A 20,742-nucleotide genomic window follows, 5' to 3' on the forward strand; every position below is an offset into this window, starting at 1 on the left:
TCGAGGAGTTAAATTTACTAATTTGCTGCCTGATGGGATTTCGCAGGATCCAGAAAATTTTGGAAAATTAACATCTGCTACGTTTTAGCCATTTTATTTAAGAACTTGTGATGAAGTCTTATGTCATAGAATCATACAATCATACAGCATGGAAGCAGACCCTTCAGTCTAATTTGTCCATGCCAACTAAGTTTCCCAAACTAAACTCATCCAGCATTTGGCCCATAGCCCTCTAAACCTTTCCTATTCATGTACCTGTCCAAATGTCCTTTAACTTTTCTAATTGTAACTGCACTTCCTTTGGCAGTTCATTCACATGTGAAACACCCTCTGTGTGAAAAAGTTACCTCTCAGGTCCCTTTTGAATCTTTCTCCTCTCACTTTAAAAATATGCCCCTTAGTTTTAAACTCAACCATCGTAAACCAGTCATCTTATCTATGCCTCTCATCATTTCATAAAATTCTGTAAGGTCACCCCTCAAACTTCGATGAGAAAAGTCCCAGCTTATCCAACCCATCCTTATAACACAAACCCTCCAGTTCCAGTAACATCCAGGTAAATCTTTTCTGAACCCTCTCCATTTTGATAATATCATTTTTATAGCAGTATGACCAGAATGATACATAATATTCCAAAAGTGGCCTCAGCAATGTTCTGTACAACCTCAGCATGACATCCCACCTCCTATACTCAATGGTCTGAGCAATGAAGTGGAGGTGCCAGTGTTGGTCTGGGGTGGACAAAGTTAAAAACCACACAATACCAGGTTATAGTCCAACTGGTTTATTTGGAAGTACAAGCTTGTACTTTCAAGTAAACCTATGGGACTATAAGCCAGTGTTATGTGATTTTTAATGCTGAGCAACAAAGTCAGATATGGCAAATGCGTACTTAAGCATGTTATCTACCTGTGATGCACCTTTATTTTATTTCACAGTTATATGATCTAAGTTCTTGCTAAGATACTAGGAAGACATTTTCTCCATGTAATTATATCAAACATGCCTTGGCGGTTTTAAAGAATTTCAAATCAATCAAATAAGCACAATCATTTTAAACATTACATTTTAGTTAGAATTATATAACATTCACTGTTTTTCCAATACAACAGAAAAGTTTATCAAATATCTTTCTGATAAATAGCCGTCTTACCCTATTCCAGCAAAAGCAGGGAAATTGCAACAAAATTGAATTTTTATCTGTGTTTCACAAGGATTTCAAAATAAACTTCTTCCCTACTGCTCTACTTGGTATAGGATTGTGATTCAGCAGCAGTAAAGGAATGGTGATGTGCCTTCAAGTTAGGAAGACGTACCTTGGAGGGGAACTTGCAGGTAGTGGTGCTCCTCAAAATCTGCAGCCCTTATACTTCTGGTTAGTAGAATTTGTGTGTTTGGGAGTGCTGTCGAAGGAGCCTTGGAGAGTTCCTACAGTCCAACTTGTGTAAGATACACAATGCTGCCATGTGCTGCTATCAAGAAGGTCTTGTAGAAAGTATTTTAGATTGTGCTTGAGGAATTAGGCTGTCCCATGTGGGTTAGCAACAAACCTGGTCCATGCAGGGATTGTCAGCATGTTTTGGACAAGAAAGCCGTCAAACTGGTAGTTCAGTCTTTTAAAATTTTGAAGTGGAGTCAGGAAAAGCAAGAATGATTATTCTTGTTCCAGAGGACACCTGAGAGGCACAGGTCTTGATAATTGGCTTCCCTCCCACTGTTTCCTGCCCTGCGTTCCTGACCCTCAAGAACAGCAATCACTTGAAACAATACAGATGAGAGATTTCCAAAACTCTTGCTGAGAGGAGGGTGAATTGGAGCAATAGCTTATTTATATGAGGGTTGGTGTCCAAGTTTGAGCTTGCGTTGGGCCCCTTGGCCTGGATATCTGTTCTGTTGCATCGCCGCCATCATACCTGAAACTAATGCCAGCAAATTTATTCCATTTGCTCCTTGAAATAGACTCATAAGTTGGTTTCTGAGTATGGACCATCTGACTATGATATTTTATTATGTTGATTTCAATATAAATAGTCATCAGTCAATTACAATAGAAGATAGCCAATCCACATTGCCAATTTTACAGCCTCAGGGCATGTTCCAAATTTATCTCTGTGTGCATAGACGTTGCATGTGGATAGGATTGAGTTTGGCTGCAAAATGATGGGTAGTTGAAAAGACTGTTTTCAGTTTTAAAACTTTATATTCAACATTTTCTAAGTTAAAATCACTTTTGATTTTCCTGAACTAAAAACAAGCCAACAGCCCACAATATTGATACTCCTCTTATAACCCAGTACAGGACAAACAATTTTCCATTAACAATCCATAGGACCCTGATTTTCCACACTTACTGGATTAGGTCTTTATGTCAGATGGAATTTCTGATCAAGCTATATTTTAAAAACCTTCACAGAAGTAACCCACCCATCTGCCACTCGTTAAAATCTGAACTCCAAATATATACATTACATAATTCTCATCTCATAATGTTCTTATCCCATATGCAACTGCAGCAGTAAAATTCCATAGCTTGAGTGCTATGTTTGGTTGTGTAAAAATATTAATTATACGTTTATTATATATTATGCGTTATAGACGTCCATCTACCTCAATTTAAGTTAGTTGTATTTAGGCTGCATCCTTCATATTTCCTGGCAATTTCAATTCCTTACAATGGTTAATGATGTGACTGCAAAAAAGATGCGGAAATGCATAATACTAGGTTTTTGATACATTCTACGTATCGCAGGACATGTATGATGCAAACCTATTCTCATCATATTTCGCTAGTCCAGATAGATCTGATCATTTCATGAATGACATTTTATGAATTGTACTTGAGAAGAGAACATGGGTTGGATGCAATAATGACTGCCTGACAGAAATAATTATTGTGAAAAACCAATGTAACACACCATTATCTTATTGCCCAATTACTCCCAGGCATCTATTTTGAGTGTACTTAGAAAATATAAAAGGTAGCAGGAATATAATTGGATATAATTATGGTCAGAAAAGAGTCAATTATAATTACAAACATCATCACAATTATGCAAAAAGCTCTTTTTCTGCCTTCCTTTCTCCTTTAATGCAAAACACATTCAAAATAAATAATATGCAAAATGATCTCTATTCTTTATGTTTGCTGTTAGATCTTTTTCTCCATAATCAGTTTAATTTTTTTGGCTTTAATATTGACAGCCATTCCACAGTGACAGTTTCTGATGTTGCAACTCTTCTCTGCCTTATCGGCTCTATTACTGGGTACAGAGCTTCCAGTTACCACTCTTCTGCTTTCTGGAAGTTTCTTCCTGAACTTTTTTGCTTGCTTCATCTGACCCTGAAGTTTAACACTTCAGAATTAATTTCCTTGTTCATTCTGGAACAATCTTTAAAGATGGTGCATTGTAAAGTTTTAAAACCTTCAGCTGAATCATGTGTGTGAGGCGCATTGAGTTTTTTGAGGATTTTTCAAATGAAGCCTTTTGAGTTCTTTCACTGCATCTTAGAAAAACTCATCCTGAATGCATCTCTCAGGTCTGATTTCTGCCCCCATAGTATTTGTCATTTCTAGAACAAGTCACTACCAGCCTTCACCAGTAAAGCCGTTTCAGCTGTTTTGAGGAACCCAATACTGCAGCATAAAGATTAATTTCCTTTTGCACTCCAACAGTGTACATAGCACCACCTTCTCTCTCCAAAAGCTCACACTCACTCTATCTTCAATACTGTAACCCCCTCCAAAAGGCTCATGCTATACATTTCCGAGATTAATTGCACCATCTTCCCTCAAGCTCCCACAATTTCCCTCACCCACCCCAATGCCTGACACTACTAATCCTGCATTGTTCCCTGCCTGTACCAACTGTAATAGCCCCAGCATCTATTTTCATCTCTCGTAATATCCGTCTATCTCTCATTCCTGGGGAAAACAAGGCAGTAAGCATCAAGACAGGCAGTGGCCTGCCTTGCATTCAACTCTTCAGCCTTATGTGGAGAGGATGCTGATTGACCGCTCCAAGCAAGGAATCATATCGTATTGGAAGCTGCCCTTGGCTCACTGTGCAAGGAACTCCAAGGGTTTACTGCTTTGATTTGACTGATACCTACTATCATCTATGACAAGCTTACAGGTTTAGTGTCTGCATTAAACAACATGGGAAGAATGTAGCAATACGAAGCTGGTATCTCTGGCTGAGTGTGCAAAAAGGCAAGGCAAGACAATGCTAGGCAAGGATGTTGTGAGCATCCATGTAGGCTGAGAGTGATTGAGCGCCATGACAGAGTGAGAACGGCCCAGATTTGCAACCTAGTCCAGTCCATGAACTGGCTGTGTCTCCCTGAACATGCAGTGTTTTTGCAGCACCATTAATATGATATGTTACCAGTGCAACATTGAAGCTCCTGTGAGTTATTTTTTAAATGCTTTCTTGAAATGTGGAGGAAGTTTTGTTCTTGAGCTGAGAATTGTCTCATCACAGGATTTCAACTTCACCTTTGGGGATTTTATTTTTGGGTCTCTCTTGTGTATCATAGACAAGTTGGCAGAGTGCAAAATGTGGGAAGCGCCAGTGGTTGTCCATCAGTACATATTTGTTTGATGTTCTCATTTTCATTACAATAATTACAAATTGTTTTTCTCCTTTAAACTTGATGTGGTCAACATTCCTGATAGGGATAGACTGAATCATCTGAATCTTTATCTGACATTCCTCTCGTACAATCACTTGGTTTGTCAGAGTGGTTGCTGTGTAGCAATCTTCCCTATAAGCTAACTCACGCCATGCTTTCTGCATTCACCGTTTTCCCAGTTTTTCTGATACTGTCTCATTTGTTCTACTGATGCCACCTTCCACAGAGATGTTTCAGCGAATGTCCTCCTTTTTCCAGAACTGAGGACTGCCTCCCTGCCCCCTACCCCCTTGAAGGTCGAGGACTCTGACCCATGGTAGTTGAGAGGGCCCTCAGCTGTGTCCAATCCACACTTCTGCCCTCAGCGCTTCATTCCCAGAATAACAATAGAATCCTCCATGTCTTCACTTTTCCATGGAATCACAGAAAGTACACTTTTGCACTTCCCTTGTCACTGTCCTGGGCCCCAAACACAGGCCCAGTGACTTACTTTTCTTTCTTTAACATTGATTTACTGAACTCACTGCACAAATTTGCTCCTCTGAGACCAAAAGCAGACTAGGTGACTACTTTGTCTGTAAGAACAGTACAGACCTTTTAAATGGTCTATGCTAACATTTCTATTATGGCCTGCTGTCATATTCCAGCAAAGTCTACTGCAAGCTGAAGGAACAGTATTTAGTTTTCTCTCAGAATTAAAAGAGAAAGTCAGACAGCACTGTCTCATCTAAAAATTTGCAATCCCTACAGCATGGAAACAGGCCATTCAGCTCATTGAGTCCACGTTGATTCTCCGAAGAGCATCCCACCCAGGCTCACCACCCCTCCACACTCTATCCCTGTAATCCTGCATTTCCCATGGCTAATCCCTGGACACTATGGGCAATTTACCATGGCCAATCCACCTAACTTACATATCCTTGGATGGTGGGAGGAAACCCATGCAGACACGGGGAGAATGTATAAACTCCAAACAGACAGTCATGTGAGGGTGGGACTGAATCTGGGTCCCTGGCACTACGAGACAGCAGTGCTAGCCACTGAGTTACCATGCCACCCTTATAGTATAAGGGACTAGGAAAGACCCCATCAAAGCAGATAACGAGCTGGATTTTATGCCCTCTAATAGGCTTACGTTGGAGGTAAGGGAATGTTGGAAGGCGATGGATGGATTTGAAATATGACAAATGGATACCCATAATCAGAACTTTGGGTCGACTTTCTGTAGAAATTCAATTCAAACACTAATTGGTTTCCATCAAATTTTCATCAAAGCTGACATCTTGGAATAAAGGAAGCCTGTCATTCATTACATTTAATTTTCTGCCATCGAATTGAAGGTGACCTTCTACCTTTCTCTCTACTAGTAGCTTTGACTGCTTCTGATAGATTTTCTGGATTGCTGCATTGCAGATGGTAGGACCTCAGCTCAGCACTAACTTTACAGCATAGCTGAAACAATCTTATAATCTAAGGGTTGGCATATTTTTGGAGGACACACAAGTGATGAATCAAAGTGACAATATCCAGAAGGGCACTGATGTACAGCAATGACAGTGGTAGGAGTACTTATAGATTTTCAGGTTTTCTTTAAAACTTACACAGTTGACTGTTGAAACAAGACGGAGTCTCATTTGTAGATCTGAGCAAATGTTTGTTGGACAAATAAATGGCTTTATATTTGTCTTTATTAAGGTGCTGTCTTTATGATAAATGTGCAGTACCTCATCTGGATCTCCCAGCTGACAATAAATCATTTCAGTATTGATTTTCTGAGTGTTACTTTCTTCCAATGTTGTTCTATCAGTAGTAAAATTTCTTGATTCTGGAGGCAAATTGTATTCCTTATTTTGCTGCATTCTTTTTGTTTGAATGTAGTTGTCATTCTGCCATTTGAGAAATTTAAACTTGCTTTCCATCTTCCATAATCCTATAATGTCAGAGAGCAATGTCTTAGGTATGCAGCCTATTGCTTTGTGGCGATGTTATAATTCAGTATCATCTAATGATACTTGCAAACAATAACAAGCAATTTTCAGTTGGAAGATACCATACCAACAGAGTATCATCTCGAGCAAAGTGCCACTTCAGCTGTGGGTTCGCTCTGAATGTCTGCACTTGCTGATTGGCGTGCTGACTGTGTTCACAGTGTTAATTTCCAATTTTGGATTTTGGTGCCACTCAAGAACCTCAGAGGTATTCCTACCCCTCCCAGCTGATAAATCATGACACCTCCATGTTGACCACTGCTTGGAGAAAGTATTGAGGGTGACAAGGGCGCAGAATGCACTCTAGAATGGGGATGTCTTTGTCCATCATCAATAATGTTTCAGCAGCATCACTACTGACCAAGCTGGTCAAATCCTAAAGAACAAAAACAGCAGATACATGGAAACATCTCCACCTGCAAGTTCTTCACTAAGCAACGCACTGTCCTGTCTTGGAAATATACCAACGTTCCTTCATTGTCTCTAGGTAAAAGTACTGAAAATCCCTCCCTAATACAATTAGGTGTATCTACACCTAAAGGTCTGTAACAGTTCAAAAAGGCATCTCATCACCACCTTCTCAAGGACTTCTGGGGATCTGTAATAAATGCATTCTAAGCCACTTTGCATGATGAATAAAAATGTTGGTGTTAAAGATATTTACCTGAATCTTCTCAGGAGCGGCAATTACTATTGGAATGTTACTCAACTCCTGTATATTTGTATTTTGTAATGCCGAGTTTACCCAAAATCCAACAGATGTCTCCTGTTGCAGTACAGTCATTTATAGCAAGACTTATATGAATGTATAATTTCATTCCATTTTGCTGTAAAAATAACTTTCAACAATAATGTCCATTATTATAATTATCATGTACAAAATTTCTTTGTTTAGTATAAACACCTCTTCACTACCCCAACAGTCAGCACTCCCCTCTGTTCTTAACAGTTTCACCCTCTATTTCATCTCCAACAGTGATCATCACAGTCCTTCACTTTCCTATTCTCTCACACGATGGAATTACTCAAAATAATCCACATCTGACCACCAACATCTATCAATACTCACTCTACTGATTTCAGCTTGACTAGAGCAGGGAGAGGAGGAAGTGAGCACTCTGTTGATTTGGGAGTAGGTCAAGAATGGTTGGGAGCAGTGTCAGTGGTTGGAGGTTGGGTAGTGACTGTGGATTTGGGGGCAATGGCAGTGGCTATTTCATATGGTTTGGTGGGGAGGGGTGTTGAGTAACACCCTGTGGCTTGTAGGTGAGGGATGAGTAATGCCCATAGTTTTGGGGGTTTTGACTTGTACCTACATTGGAAGTGGTGAGCAATGCCCACTGCTGGTGGGAGGAGAGACTTGTGCCTTTGATTTGTCAGGAGGAGTTGAGCACTATTCAGAGGTGTGTGTGAACATCATAATATTTGATGCATGAGTATAAAATACACAAAACTGAACATTGTTATGGTGCTGTGTTTTGACACTTCAGATGATTTTCTTAAGAGATACATTACTCAACAAACTTTAGAACTACAATGAAAACTTCAAAGTGAACGTGTGTGATATCCAGAGTAAGAATAATCAGCCTAAGCCTGTGTGGTTCATGCCTAACATAGAGCAAACTGGGCAGGTAAGATCTACAACTGGAAGTTAAAACTTCCCTCACAAGTACTGCTGACAGAGAAGGACGAAGTGGGAAAATAGGGGAGCCGGTATGGAGTGGGTCATGAGGATAGGGCTGGTGTTGGGAGGTAATGAACAGAGTCCTGGTATGGGGAGGTAGGTCAGGTCCAGAGCAGGGGAAAGGAAAAAGCAGTGGTAGGCGAGGTGGTGGCTGTGGACTGGATCAAGGGACATATTGAATCTGGAGGTGTGTTGGGTCCTGGGTGAGACAGATGGCTGTCAGGTCAAGCTCTGCGGTCTGTACGCAGTCAGGGGAAGGTATAGCTGGAGGTCCTGTGGTAAGCATGTATAGAGGAACCTTGATTATCTGAACAACACAGGTGGGGAATATTCTGTTTGGATAATCGAATACTGAATAATCGAGTGCCAGTATTTAGCCAAGTATCGGGACCTTGCACTCTTATTTGGATAATCTGAAATTTGGATAATCAAATGTCGGATAATTGAGGTTCCTCTGTATTCATTTTAATAGTTACTCAGAATTGGATTAATGTGTTTAATAGTCAATCTTTCCTGAAGTAATACTTAATTTAATCACAACCCTCTGAATTCTCCAATTTAAATAGAAATTTTTCGAGGGTTCCAGTTGTAGAGTGTTTAGGATCTTCAGTTTCCTGGGCAAGTTCTTCACAGTCTGCTACAATAGGTATTCCACGGGGACCCCATGCACACCTCCTGGAATAATAACTGTCTGTGGCCACTGGTAATTCCAGGCCACTGTGTTCTTTATGCATAATTAAAAAATACCACACACTGTGTCGTATTTTAGCTCTCACGTATTTCATTTGTTCTTGTCATGGAATAGTTTTAAAGTCCCTTCTTTATGAATTTTCCAGCATTATGCCCAGACATCCTCCACTAGTAATTCAATATATTCTATTAGTCCCTTAGAGTGCAATCTAATCCTGTAATACCAATAATTGTATCCTATCTTTAAATTCATATTCATAGACTAAAGGATGGAGCTAGTAATGCAGAGTATTAATATGTAATTCTTACGTGAAACAAAATGCTTAAACATCCTTCATTTGTGAGCTTGATAAAAACTAAAACAGACAACTGATCTTCAGTCAACAACTGGTAGCCTAATTGATTGTTATAACTCAATGACCTTGGGTATCGCAAGATGTGCAGATGACACTAAAATAGTCATGATTTGGAGATGGGCTGAGGTGTACAAATGTAAAAATCACACAACACCAGGTTATAGTCCAACAGGTGTAATTGGAAGCACTAGCTTTCGGAGCAGCGCTCCTTCATTAGGTGGTTGTGGACCTGATAAAGGAGCGGCGCTCCGAAAGCTAGTGCTTCCAATTAAACCTGTTGGACTATAACCTGTGTTGTATGATTTTTAGCTTTGGACACGAAAATAGGTGGTATTGTGAACAGTGAGGAAGGTTGTCAGAAATTGCAGAAGGACCTTGATCAGCTGGGGAAGTGGGATGAGAAATGACAAATGGAGTTTAATTTAGATATGTGTGAGGTCTTGAATTTTGGAAAGTCAAATCAAGGTAAGACATTTGTGGTGAATGGTAGAATCTTAAGGAGTGTAGTGGAATAAAGGGATATTAGAGTTCAGGTGCATGGTTCTCTGAAAGTGGAATCACAGGTAAACAGGGCAGTGAAGAAGGCTTTGGCACACTGGCCTTCATCAGTCAGGGCATTGAGTGTAGAAATTGGGAAGTTATGTTGCAGTTATACAGGATGTTGGTGAGGCCACAATTGGAGTATTTTGTTCAGTTTTGGTTACTTTGCAATGGAAAGGATGTAATTAAACTGGAAAGAGTGCAGAAGAAATTTACAAGGGTGTTGCCAGGACTCAATGGTCTGAGTTATAGGGAGAGATTGAATAAACTAGGACTTGGTTCTTTAGAGTGTAGGAGATTGAGAGGGGAATCCTATAGAAGTGTGTAAGATCATGAGAAGCATGGATAGAATGAATGCACTTAGTTTTTCCCAGGGTTGGGTAATCACAGACTAGAGGGCATCAACTTAAGGTTAGAGGGGAAAAAATAAAAGGGAACTTGAGGGGCAACTCTTTTACACGGAGGATGGTACACATATGTGTATATGCCAGCAGAAGCATTTGAGGTGGATACATTAATAATGTATGAAAGGCATTTGGACAATTACATTGATAGGCAAGGTTTAGAAGGATATGGGCCAAGTGAAGGGAAGTGGTGTTAGCTTAGGTAGACATTTTGGTCGGCATGGACGAATTTGAGCCAAAGGGCCTGTCTCCATGCTGTAGGACTCTATAAGTTTATGACTCTATGTGATCATAAACATTGTCATACTTAACTCCCACAGCCTGTCATCACCTTTCAATTGAGATTCACCTGAACATAGTCCCATTATCTCACCTTTGACCTTCTATAAGCTGGAAGTGATGTTCCGTCAAAGAATACATGTATCAACATTACAGCAGGGAAACTTAGATTATGGTTCAAGAATCTTATACCATGAATTGAGTTCTTTTGCAAATGATTTCAAAGCTGCTGTTTGCTGAAAATGAGAAGGATGTGTTTGTCCTAATCCAGTGTAAACTTCTCTATGTGTATTAGCCAGGATTTTGGGGTCAAATTAACAGTGAACACTCAGCATTATTTAAAAGTAAATGACAGATGAGCAACATATGGTGACTTTAGTTGTGCTGATAAGTACAGAAATTGCCTGTGTCGACTTCTAAAGGATGCTGGGAAGACATGTGAATGGAAGTTGTTTGGAGATAAAATTGGATATAAATTACAATAACAGGCAAATTCACCAACCTAGGAAGAAATTCCAAATCAGAATACTATCATTAAGGAATAAAACATAAATTAATTGCTGATTAAGCAAATTTAATTTTTTACTTACCATATAGCTGGGACAAACCGTGATTCTATATAATAGAATCTATTATTTTTGAAAGGAATATAAAAAAGGCCTCTGAAATGTATCATCTTGTTATTTAATGATTCAAGAGATTTCAGGGAAACAGGCAACATACAATCAATGACTATTTGAACATTGGTTGGGATAGAGTTGTAGTAAGTGTAATGCTGCCCCATTGTAATGTACTCTCAGGGAGTCGTGTGCAACTTCGAATTTGCAATTCCTAGTAAACAGAGGCCCTGAATGAAATTGCTCAGGATGAGTGAGATCCTATTTGTTTTGGTCAGAGAGAAAAGGGTCGAAAGGATATAGAAAGCATGGGATTGAAAATAGCATGTTTGTGCAAATTTCAGAAAATATACCATTATGAAAAAGAGCATACACTATAAAAAGAAATACATGAGGTCCAAATTATATCTTGGCTCACTGGTCTGATGTTTAATGTCCAGTTTATTTGAAACATTGGAGTGAATACAGGAGATATAGATATTAATAGGTTCATTCTATGTGTTTTAATTAGCTTCGAGAAATGTGCATGACTACTGGCATATAGCATGTTGAAAAGAAGTACTCATATTTATATCGCACCTTATGCTCATCAGATGCACTGAAGTGTTTCACAATCAATGACTTATTTATAAAATGAAGTTAATGTTGCTCCAGAAGTGAAAACCAAAAGAATTTTGGATGCTGGAAATCAAAAACAAAAACTGAAACTGCTGGAAAGGCTCAGCAGGCCTGGCAGTATCTTGGAGAGAAAGCAGAGTTAATGTTTGGGTTCAGTGGCTGTTCCTAAGAACTCAGGGTTCTGGGAAAAGGTGACTGAATCTGAAACATTAACTTTGATTCCTCTCCACAGATGCTGCCAGACTTGTTGAGCCTTTCCAGCAATATCTGCTTTTGCTTTGGAGATAAATGTAGCAGCTAATTTGGGCTACACAAAAAATCAAATATAACAAATGACAAGATAATTTAGTTTGATTGTGATAGATGAGGGAAGCCTGCTTGCTAGATTGCTGGCAAAATGTCCTGTTTCACTTTCAAATGCTCAAATGAATTAATATATCAGATGATGTAATTTCTTTGTTTAGTAATATAGACCATAGTAATAGGAGTAGGCCATTCAGCCCTGCTGTGCTATTTAATACAACCTTGGTTAATCAAGCGCTCAATGCCTTTTATCTAGATTATCTTGTAATCATTTAAGCCATTGCTAATCAGGAATCTATCAATCTCTGATTTGTCTGTTTAGTAATGTGTGGTGCAAGAGATGGATTTGTTTAAACTATTGGTGGCACTAAAAGGTCATGACTTGCTGACTGAATTGATTATAGAGAGATCAAACAGTAGAAAAACAGACTTACGAAATAAATTAGACAATTTTCTGATTAGGCTGCCACTTTTGTAAATTTGGTTGGATTCCCTTGAGATAGGGTCATTAATTGCACCATCAGTGGTGCTGATGCCTTTGCAAAGTACGTAGTATCCTATGATCTTAGGATTTGGCAGAGTACCACAAATCTACCCACAGAAACATTCAAAAGAAATTTGCGACTCAATTGTTACTTTTTTCAATTATTGCCACACAGTTTGCAGAGAATAGTGTAATGATGTCCATATGAAAACATACAATGAAGCATTGAAGAAAGAATAGGCCAATTCAAAAGTAGTTATGGGTTGTGGGGGATATCTGTACAGCTGCTAAAAGTTCCTTTTTGCATTGCATAGGTTTAGAGGTCTTCTGGACCTATAATCTGAAACTGTAATACTGTCATAAAGCTGGTCCTTTTTCTAAAAGCTGTTCCTTTCCTCAAGAATACTATGTCTTTGGTTTTTTTCATATGGGTCATAAAACCCTCCTGCTCCAAGGTGACCAGTTTGGTACAAAGTTACAAAAGGATTTTGAAAGGCCTTTTTATTTATATGTAAAGAGATGAGACTTTAAGCCAAAGTGGGCATGGTTTAGAAGTGGCCTGTATAATGAAAAGGGAGTGGTCAGTTCTCTAGCAGAGCAGTTCAGCCCAGAACTAGTTAGCAATTCAGCTGTATGGAAACTGGCTGCTAAACTCTCTCTCCTCCTGCCCTTCTAACTTCAACCTATCAGCATTTGTTCCATGTTTACTATTTTTTAATGGAGCTTGTTTATTGGAACTGTAGTGTACATTATAGAACAGTATAATTAAGTCCAGTTTGGATAGAATGAGTTCTGTAGGTGTTCATTGTTTTGTTCTTTGTGTTTCATTGTGTTATTTTGTGAATAAATTTCTGTCTGTTTTAAAACCTGGTAGTCAACCTCGCTAATTTACTCCAGATAATTTTCATTGTACACTTACCAAAACAAATTGCAAAGTTATGGTCTGAGCTGCCTGCCTAAGAATGTTTTGAGTGGTCTGGCCTAGTCCATAAAAGATTGGGGGCTCTCTGTGGGATTTTAAACAGAGAGTGGTAGCTGCTAGTGTCTTCATTTCAGGTGTTGGTTTGTTTGTGAAGACAAAGCTTGGGATATAATGACTCTTTCAGTCATCAAAAGTTTTCTGGAAGTGGATGTGGACTTTGAAAGTTTTGCAAAAGGTGAATAAGACCAAGCTGGAGGAATTAGCAGACAAGCTGGACTTGGAACTGACTGCTTGTGTGAGAAAAGGAGAGATAATACAGCAGTAACTCAGCATTTAAACTTGCTGGAGAAACCATCAAAATCTATAGATATGGCAATAATTCAATTACAAATGAAGCAGCTTGAGATATAGGCGAGAAACAAGGAAAGGGCAGCAGAAATGGAACAGTTTGGGTTATGGATGTAAGTTTGCTCACTGAGCTGCAAGGGTCATTTCCAGAGGTTTTGTTACCCTACTAGGTAACATCTTCAGTGGGCCTCGGGTGAAGCAATGCTGAAAATTCCTGCTTTCTGTTTATATGTTTGGGTTTCTTTGGGCTAGTGATGTCATTTCCTGTGGTGATGTTATTTCCTGTGGTGAAGTCACTTCCTGTTCCTTTTCTCAGGAGGTGGTAGATGCGGTCTAACTTGATGTGTTTTTTTGATAGAGCCCTGATTGGAATGCAATGCTTCCAGGAATTGTCATGCATGTCTCTGTTTGGCTTGTCCTAGGATGGATGTATTGTCCCAGTCGAAGTGATGTCCTTCCTCATCTGTATGTGAGGATTCTAGTGACATCACCAACCTAAAAAAACCCAAACATATAAATAAAAAGCAGAAGTTTTCAGCATTGCTTCACCTGATGCCCACTGAAGATGTTACCTAGTAGGGTACCAAAACATCTGGAAATGAACCTTGCAGCTCAGCAAGAAAACTACATCCAAAACCTCAACGTGAGCTACAAATCTTCTCAAAACTTGATAAGTTTGAGTTATGATTAAAAGAAGAAGAAAGGGAAAAATAAAGATAGGCAGAAGAGAAATAAAAAGAGAGAGCTTTTGAACTTCAAACACTGACACTTAAAAAGGAGTCAGCTTAAAAGACTGAAGGTAGGCTTAGTGAGGAAGAGAGTGAGGATGAGTAACACACTGGTAGTCAGAAGCCTAGTGAGAAACAGTTTTAGTATGTTCAAGCATTGCCTAAATCTAATGAGAAGGAGGTGGAAGCCTTTTTCATCTCATTTGAAAAGGTGGCTAAATAAATGCAGTAGCCAGTGGCAATGTAGGTTTTGTTGATCCAAGCAAAACTTGTAGATAGAGCTAGTGAGGTATTTGCATCCCTATCAGAGGAGGTATCTGGGAAGAATGAGGAGGTGAAAAAAGCCACTTTAAGTGCATCCGAGCTTGTATCAGAAGCCTATAGACAATGTTTCAGGAATCTAAGGAGGGACCCTGGTCAAACCTCTATTGAGTTTGAAAGGATCAAACAGAGTAATTTCAATAGATGGGTAAGAGCTTTAAAAATAGACAAAACCTACGATGCCCTGAGAGAGGTAATTATTTTGGAGGACTGACTGTGTGGAGTTTGCACATTCTCCCCGTGTCTGCGTGGGTTTCCTCCGGGTGCTCCGGTTTCCTCCCACAGTCCAAAAATGTGCAGGTGAGGTGAATTGGCCATCCTAAATTGTCCGTAGTGTAGGTAAGGGGTAGACGTAGGGGTATGGGTGGGTTGTGCTTCGGCGGGGCGGTGTGGACCTGTTGGGCCGAAGGGCCTGTTTCCACACTGTAAGTAATCTAATCTAATCTAATCTAATCTAATCTAATCTAATCTAATCTAATTGCCTGAAGTAATGCAAACACATGTGGAAGAGCAGAGAGTTAAAACAGCAAGGCTAGCAGCTGAAGTGGCTGATGATAATGAGCTGGTCCATAAAACTTGGTTTGGCTTCCAGAATCAATTTCAGTCTGTGAGGGATAGAAATTAGGTTTCTAGGTTGGACTTGCTCAGAGGCTACTGGCAAGTCCCTCTGTCAGAGAGGGCAAAGGCATTTTCAGCTTTTGTAATGCCAAATGGACTATATCAGTTCAAAGTCATACTCTTTGGTATGAAAAATGCTCCAGCCACATTTCAGAGACTAATTATTAGGTCATTGCCGGATTACCCAACTCTGTGGTGCATATTGATGACTTGGTGATTTTTCGTCACTTTTGGAAGGAACATTTACAGCATTTATTGGACTTCTTCAATCAACTTCAGAAGGCAGGCTTGGTGGTAAAACCTCGCTAAAAGTGAATTTACCAAAGCCAAAGACACCTTCCTGGGCCATGTTATTGGACACGGACAAATGGCACCACAGGAGGTGAAATTGAAAGTAATTGGGGAATTTCCCACACTATCGATGAAAAGAGCAGTACTACGGATCCTGGGGTTGAGTGGTTTTTACCGAAAGTTTGTGCTGAACTTTAGCAGTGTGGCTGCTCCACTCACTGAATTGTTAAAAAAGGGCAAGAAGTTTCAGCGGGCAGCAGACTGTCAAAAGGCATTTAACAGCCTACAAACTGTGTTAACCACTGCCCCAGTATTAGCCACACTGGAGTAGACAAAGCCTTTCAAGGTGGCTATTGATGCCAGTGATGTGGGTGCGGTGCTCCTGCAGAAGGATGATGGGGGAATAGAAAGACCCATCGGGTATTTTTTCAGGAAGTTGGCTGTTCATCAACAGAAATATTCAACGATGGAGAAAGAGTCTTTGAGATTGATGTTGGCATTACAACATTTCAATGTTTATATCACTCGCAATGCATCTGAGACAATTGTATACACTGATTATAACCCATTGAGATTTGTGGAAAAATGTAAGGATAAAAATGCCAGACTGTTTAGAAGGAGCTTGTTATTGCAGCCATTCAATTTGACAATTGTGCATGTGGCACGTTGCAAAAACGTGATTGCCGATGTGTTATCAAGACTTGAATGAGATACGGAGGTGTTCGGTGATGGGTGTGCCACGACCTGAATTCACATGTGGGTGTGCATGTTTACATGTTTAGACTTAGTATAGTGTGTATGTATGTTTTAGATTACTAACCAGTTTTTGAAGGGTTTTAAAAATGAAGCCATCTTTTGATATTGATGGCCCATTTTTTTAAAGGGGGGACGTGTCACAAAACTGGTCCTTTTACTAAAAGCTGTTCCTTTTCTCAAGGATACTGTGGTCCTTGCTTTTTTTTTCAGATGGGTCATAAAACTCTCGTGGGCTCTGATCAGTCTGATTTGGTACAGAAATGAAAAAAGGATTTTGAGAGGCCTTTTGTTTACATGTAAACAGATAACACTTCAGGCCAAAGTTGTCATGTTTTAGAAGTAACCCGTATAATGAAAGGGGGGTGGTCAGCTCTCTAGCAGAGTAGTTCAGCCCAGAACTAGTTAGCAGTTCAGCTGTGTGGAAACTGTCTGCTAAACTTTCTTTTTTCTGCCCTTCTAACTTCAACCTGTAAGCATTTGTTCCATTTTTACGGTGTTGCTTATTGAGACTTTGTATAAATTCAGAAGAGCAGAATTATGTCTAGTTTGGATAGACTGAGTTCTGTAGGGGTTCTCTGTTCTGTTCTTTGTGTTTCATTGTGTAATTTTGTTTTAAAACCTGGTAGTCAACCTAGCTAATTTACTCTGGGTAATTTTCACTGTGCACTTCCCAAAATAATTGCAAAATTATGGTCTGAGCTGCCTGCTTAAAATGTTTTGAGTGGTCTGCCCTAGTCCATAACAATACCAACTGTACTTTTTTCCATAAAAGTGGGAGGTAGTCTGTATGGTATGAAAATGTTCAGCACTGAGATATACTTGACTGTGGGAACAGTAGTATGCATTCAGCTGGTACAACATGAGTGAGAAAACTGTTTATAAGGGCTTGCTGTCGGAAGATATTTCATGGATCCATTAATTGTTTCTAAGAAGGCTCTGAAATCTAAGCTTCAAAATGCATCTATGTTTGTCTTTAACCTATTTAGAGAAAGATTACAGAAAGTAATCAAGTTCTCATATGTACATAATTGTCTAAGCTTACACAATCTGTTGTTAGTGAAAATATGCTATCTACGAGTGGAATATGTGAGACAACACAGGACTTTCTGGTTGCAATTCGCATCACAAACAGTTCAGAGCCAGTACACAGCTGAAAATTACTGTCTTTACATTAAACATACAGCAACAGCACAGTGGCTCAGTGGTGAGCACTGCTGCCTCACAGCGCCAGGGACCCAGCTCAATTCCCACCTTGGGCAACTGCCTGTGTGGAGTTTACACATTCTCCCTGTGTCTGCATGGGCTTGTTTCCTCCCACGTCACAAAGGTGTGCAGGTTAGGTCAATTGGCCTTGCTAAATTACTCTTAGTGTGGGAATGGGTCTGGGTTGGTTTCTCTTTGGAGGGTTGAGCCAAAGGGCCTGTTTCCACACTGTAGATAATCTAATCTAACATGCATGCACATCCAACATAAAATGTTACCCTTCAGATAAAATGCAAATTTGACAGCACAGCATTAAAACTCTTTAAATCTGTACTGCAACTGTGCTTCACAATAGAATTAGCTTTTTTTGAGTCTGTTATTCTTATATGTTGAAAGAATAGCAAAGTCTTATTTTAATCTAAACTGCTTAGTGTAAGCTGGGCTGCTGGACAGGTAATTAAAATTTTCATGGACTAAGAACAATAGATGTATATGAAAAGGAACAGTTATCAACCATTTTACCCTTTGAATCTTCTCTGCCTTTCAACAGGTTTAGAGCTGATCTCCTGTTTCTTTCTCAATCTTACTTTTCAATAATATCTCCATTGCCTTTGATTCTTTTAGTACACAAAACAAAACCATCACTCCTTACCCAGGAGCATGACACTTTTGGGTATGCTCTCTAGAACTGTAATAGATTGGTGAAACTTCACCTGGGGACTAGAAGACATTTTTGTTTGAAATATATTTACAGTTCTTGAAAATTAATGGGTTATTACTATTATCGACATGATACTAACAGCTGGTTATTTAAAGACACAAACTCTTTTGGAAGAATGCCAACTGGAAATTGGAATGAATGGAACAGCCTTCAAGTATCCCAATGGATAGTGACTGATGAAAAAAAGTTGAAAGAAGAGTAAAGAGAAGAAAAAACATCGGTTTTCAAATTAAGGATTTTGCATATTTTGACCTAAAACAAGTTCTAATTTGATTATAATCAGTCATAATCAGTGTAATGTCATACACCTCTCTAAAACTAGGCACAAAAGAAACTTTTAAAAAAATCTTTGTTACCACAATTGAAAAGAAGGAATGACTTGATCTGTCCAAGAGAACTACTGTGATGATGCCACTCCTTTAACAAGGTTATGTTGTCCTTGGTTTTTTTTCAGAGAGGTTGTAAAAGATACAGACTCTGATAAGTCTGGGGTTGAGGGGTTTTAGGATCAACTTAGAACATAGAACATAGAACAATACAGTGCAGAACAGACCCTTTGGCCCTCGATGTTGTGCCAACCTGTGAACTAATCTAAGTCCATCCTCCTACACTATCCCATCATCATCCATGTGCTTATCCAAGGATTGTTTAAATCTTCATAATGTGGCTGAACTAACTACATTTGCAGGCAGAGCATTCCATGCCCTTACCACTCTCTGAGTAAAGAACCTGCCTCTGACATCTGTCTTAAAGCTATCACCCTTCAATTTGTAGCTATGCTCCCTTGTACAAGCTGATGTCATCATCTTAGGAAAAAGACTTTCACTGTCTACTCTATCTAATCCTCTGATCATCTTGTATGTCTCTATCAAGTCCCCTCTTAGCCTTCTTCTGTCCAATGAGAACAGACCCAAGTCGCTCAGCCTTTCCTCATAAGACCTTCCCTCCAGACCAGGCAGCTTCTTGGTAAATCTCCTCTGCATCTTTTCCAATGCTTCCACGTCCTTCCTGTAATGGGGTGACCAGAACTGTACACAATATTCCAAGTGCAGTTGCACTAGCTTTTTGAATAGTTGCAGCATGACATCGCGGCTCTGGAAGTGAATCCCTCTACCAATAAAATCTAAGACACTGTATGCCTTCTTAACAGCACTAGCAACCTGGGTGGCAACTTGGAGTACATGGACTCCAAGATCCCTCTGCACATCCACACGACCAAGAAACTTTCCATTGACCCAGTATTCCGCCTTCCTGTTATTCTTCCCAAGGTGAATCACCTCACATTTATTTGCATCATACTCCATTTGCCACCTCTCAGCCCAATTCTACAGTTTATCCAAGTCCCTTGTAACCTACAACATTCTTCCAAACTGTCCACTACTCCACCAACTTTAGTGTCACCTGCAAACTTTCTCATCCATTCACCTATGCCTGCATCAAAGTCATTTATAAAAATTACAAACTGCAGTGGTCCCAAAACAGATCCTTGTGGCATACCACTAGTAACCGGATTCCAGGCTGAATATTTTCCATCGACCACCACTCGATGCTTTCTTTCAGAAAGCCAGTTTCTCATCCAGACTGCTAAATCACCTCAACCTCATGCCTCTGCATTTCTTCTAATAGTCAAGATTAGAATAGTGCTGGAAAAGCACAGCAGGTCAAGCAGCAAAAGCCCTTCATCATGAATGAAGGAATTTCCTCTAAAAGCCTACCATATGGAACCTTATCAAAGGCTTTACTGAAGTCCATGTACAGCACATCAAATGCCCTACTCTCATCCACATGCTTGGTCACCTTCTCAAAAAACTTAATGAGATTTGTGAGACACGACCTGCCCTTGACGAAACTATGTTGACTATCTGCAATCATATTGTTGCTTGCTAGATGATTATAAATGCTATTCTCTTATAATCCTTTCCAAAGCTTTTTCTGCAACAAATGTAAGGCTCACTGGTCTATAATTACCTGGGTCATCTCTACTGCCCTTCTTGAACAAGGGCACAATATTTGCAATCCTCCAGTCCTCTGGTACTAGATCTGTAGACAATGACGACTCAAAGATCAAGGCCAAAGTCTCCTACATCTCCACCCTAGCTTCCCAGAGAATCCTTGGAAAAATTCCATCCAGCCCAGGGGACTTCTCTACTTTCACTCCTTCTAGAATTGGAAACACCTCCTCCTTACTAACCTCGATCCTTTCCAGTCTAATATCCCTCATCCCATTCTTCTCCTCTAC

The sequence above is a fragment of the Chiloscyllium punctatum genome, chromosome 25 (genome assembly GCF_047496795.1).
Source record: "Chiloscyllium punctatum isolate Juve2018m chromosome 25, sChiPun1.3, whole genome shotgun sequence".
Taxonomy (NCBI): domain Eukaryota; kingdom Metazoa; phylum Chordata; class Chondrichthyes; order Orectolobiformes; family Hemiscylliidae; genus Chiloscyllium; species Chiloscyllium punctatum.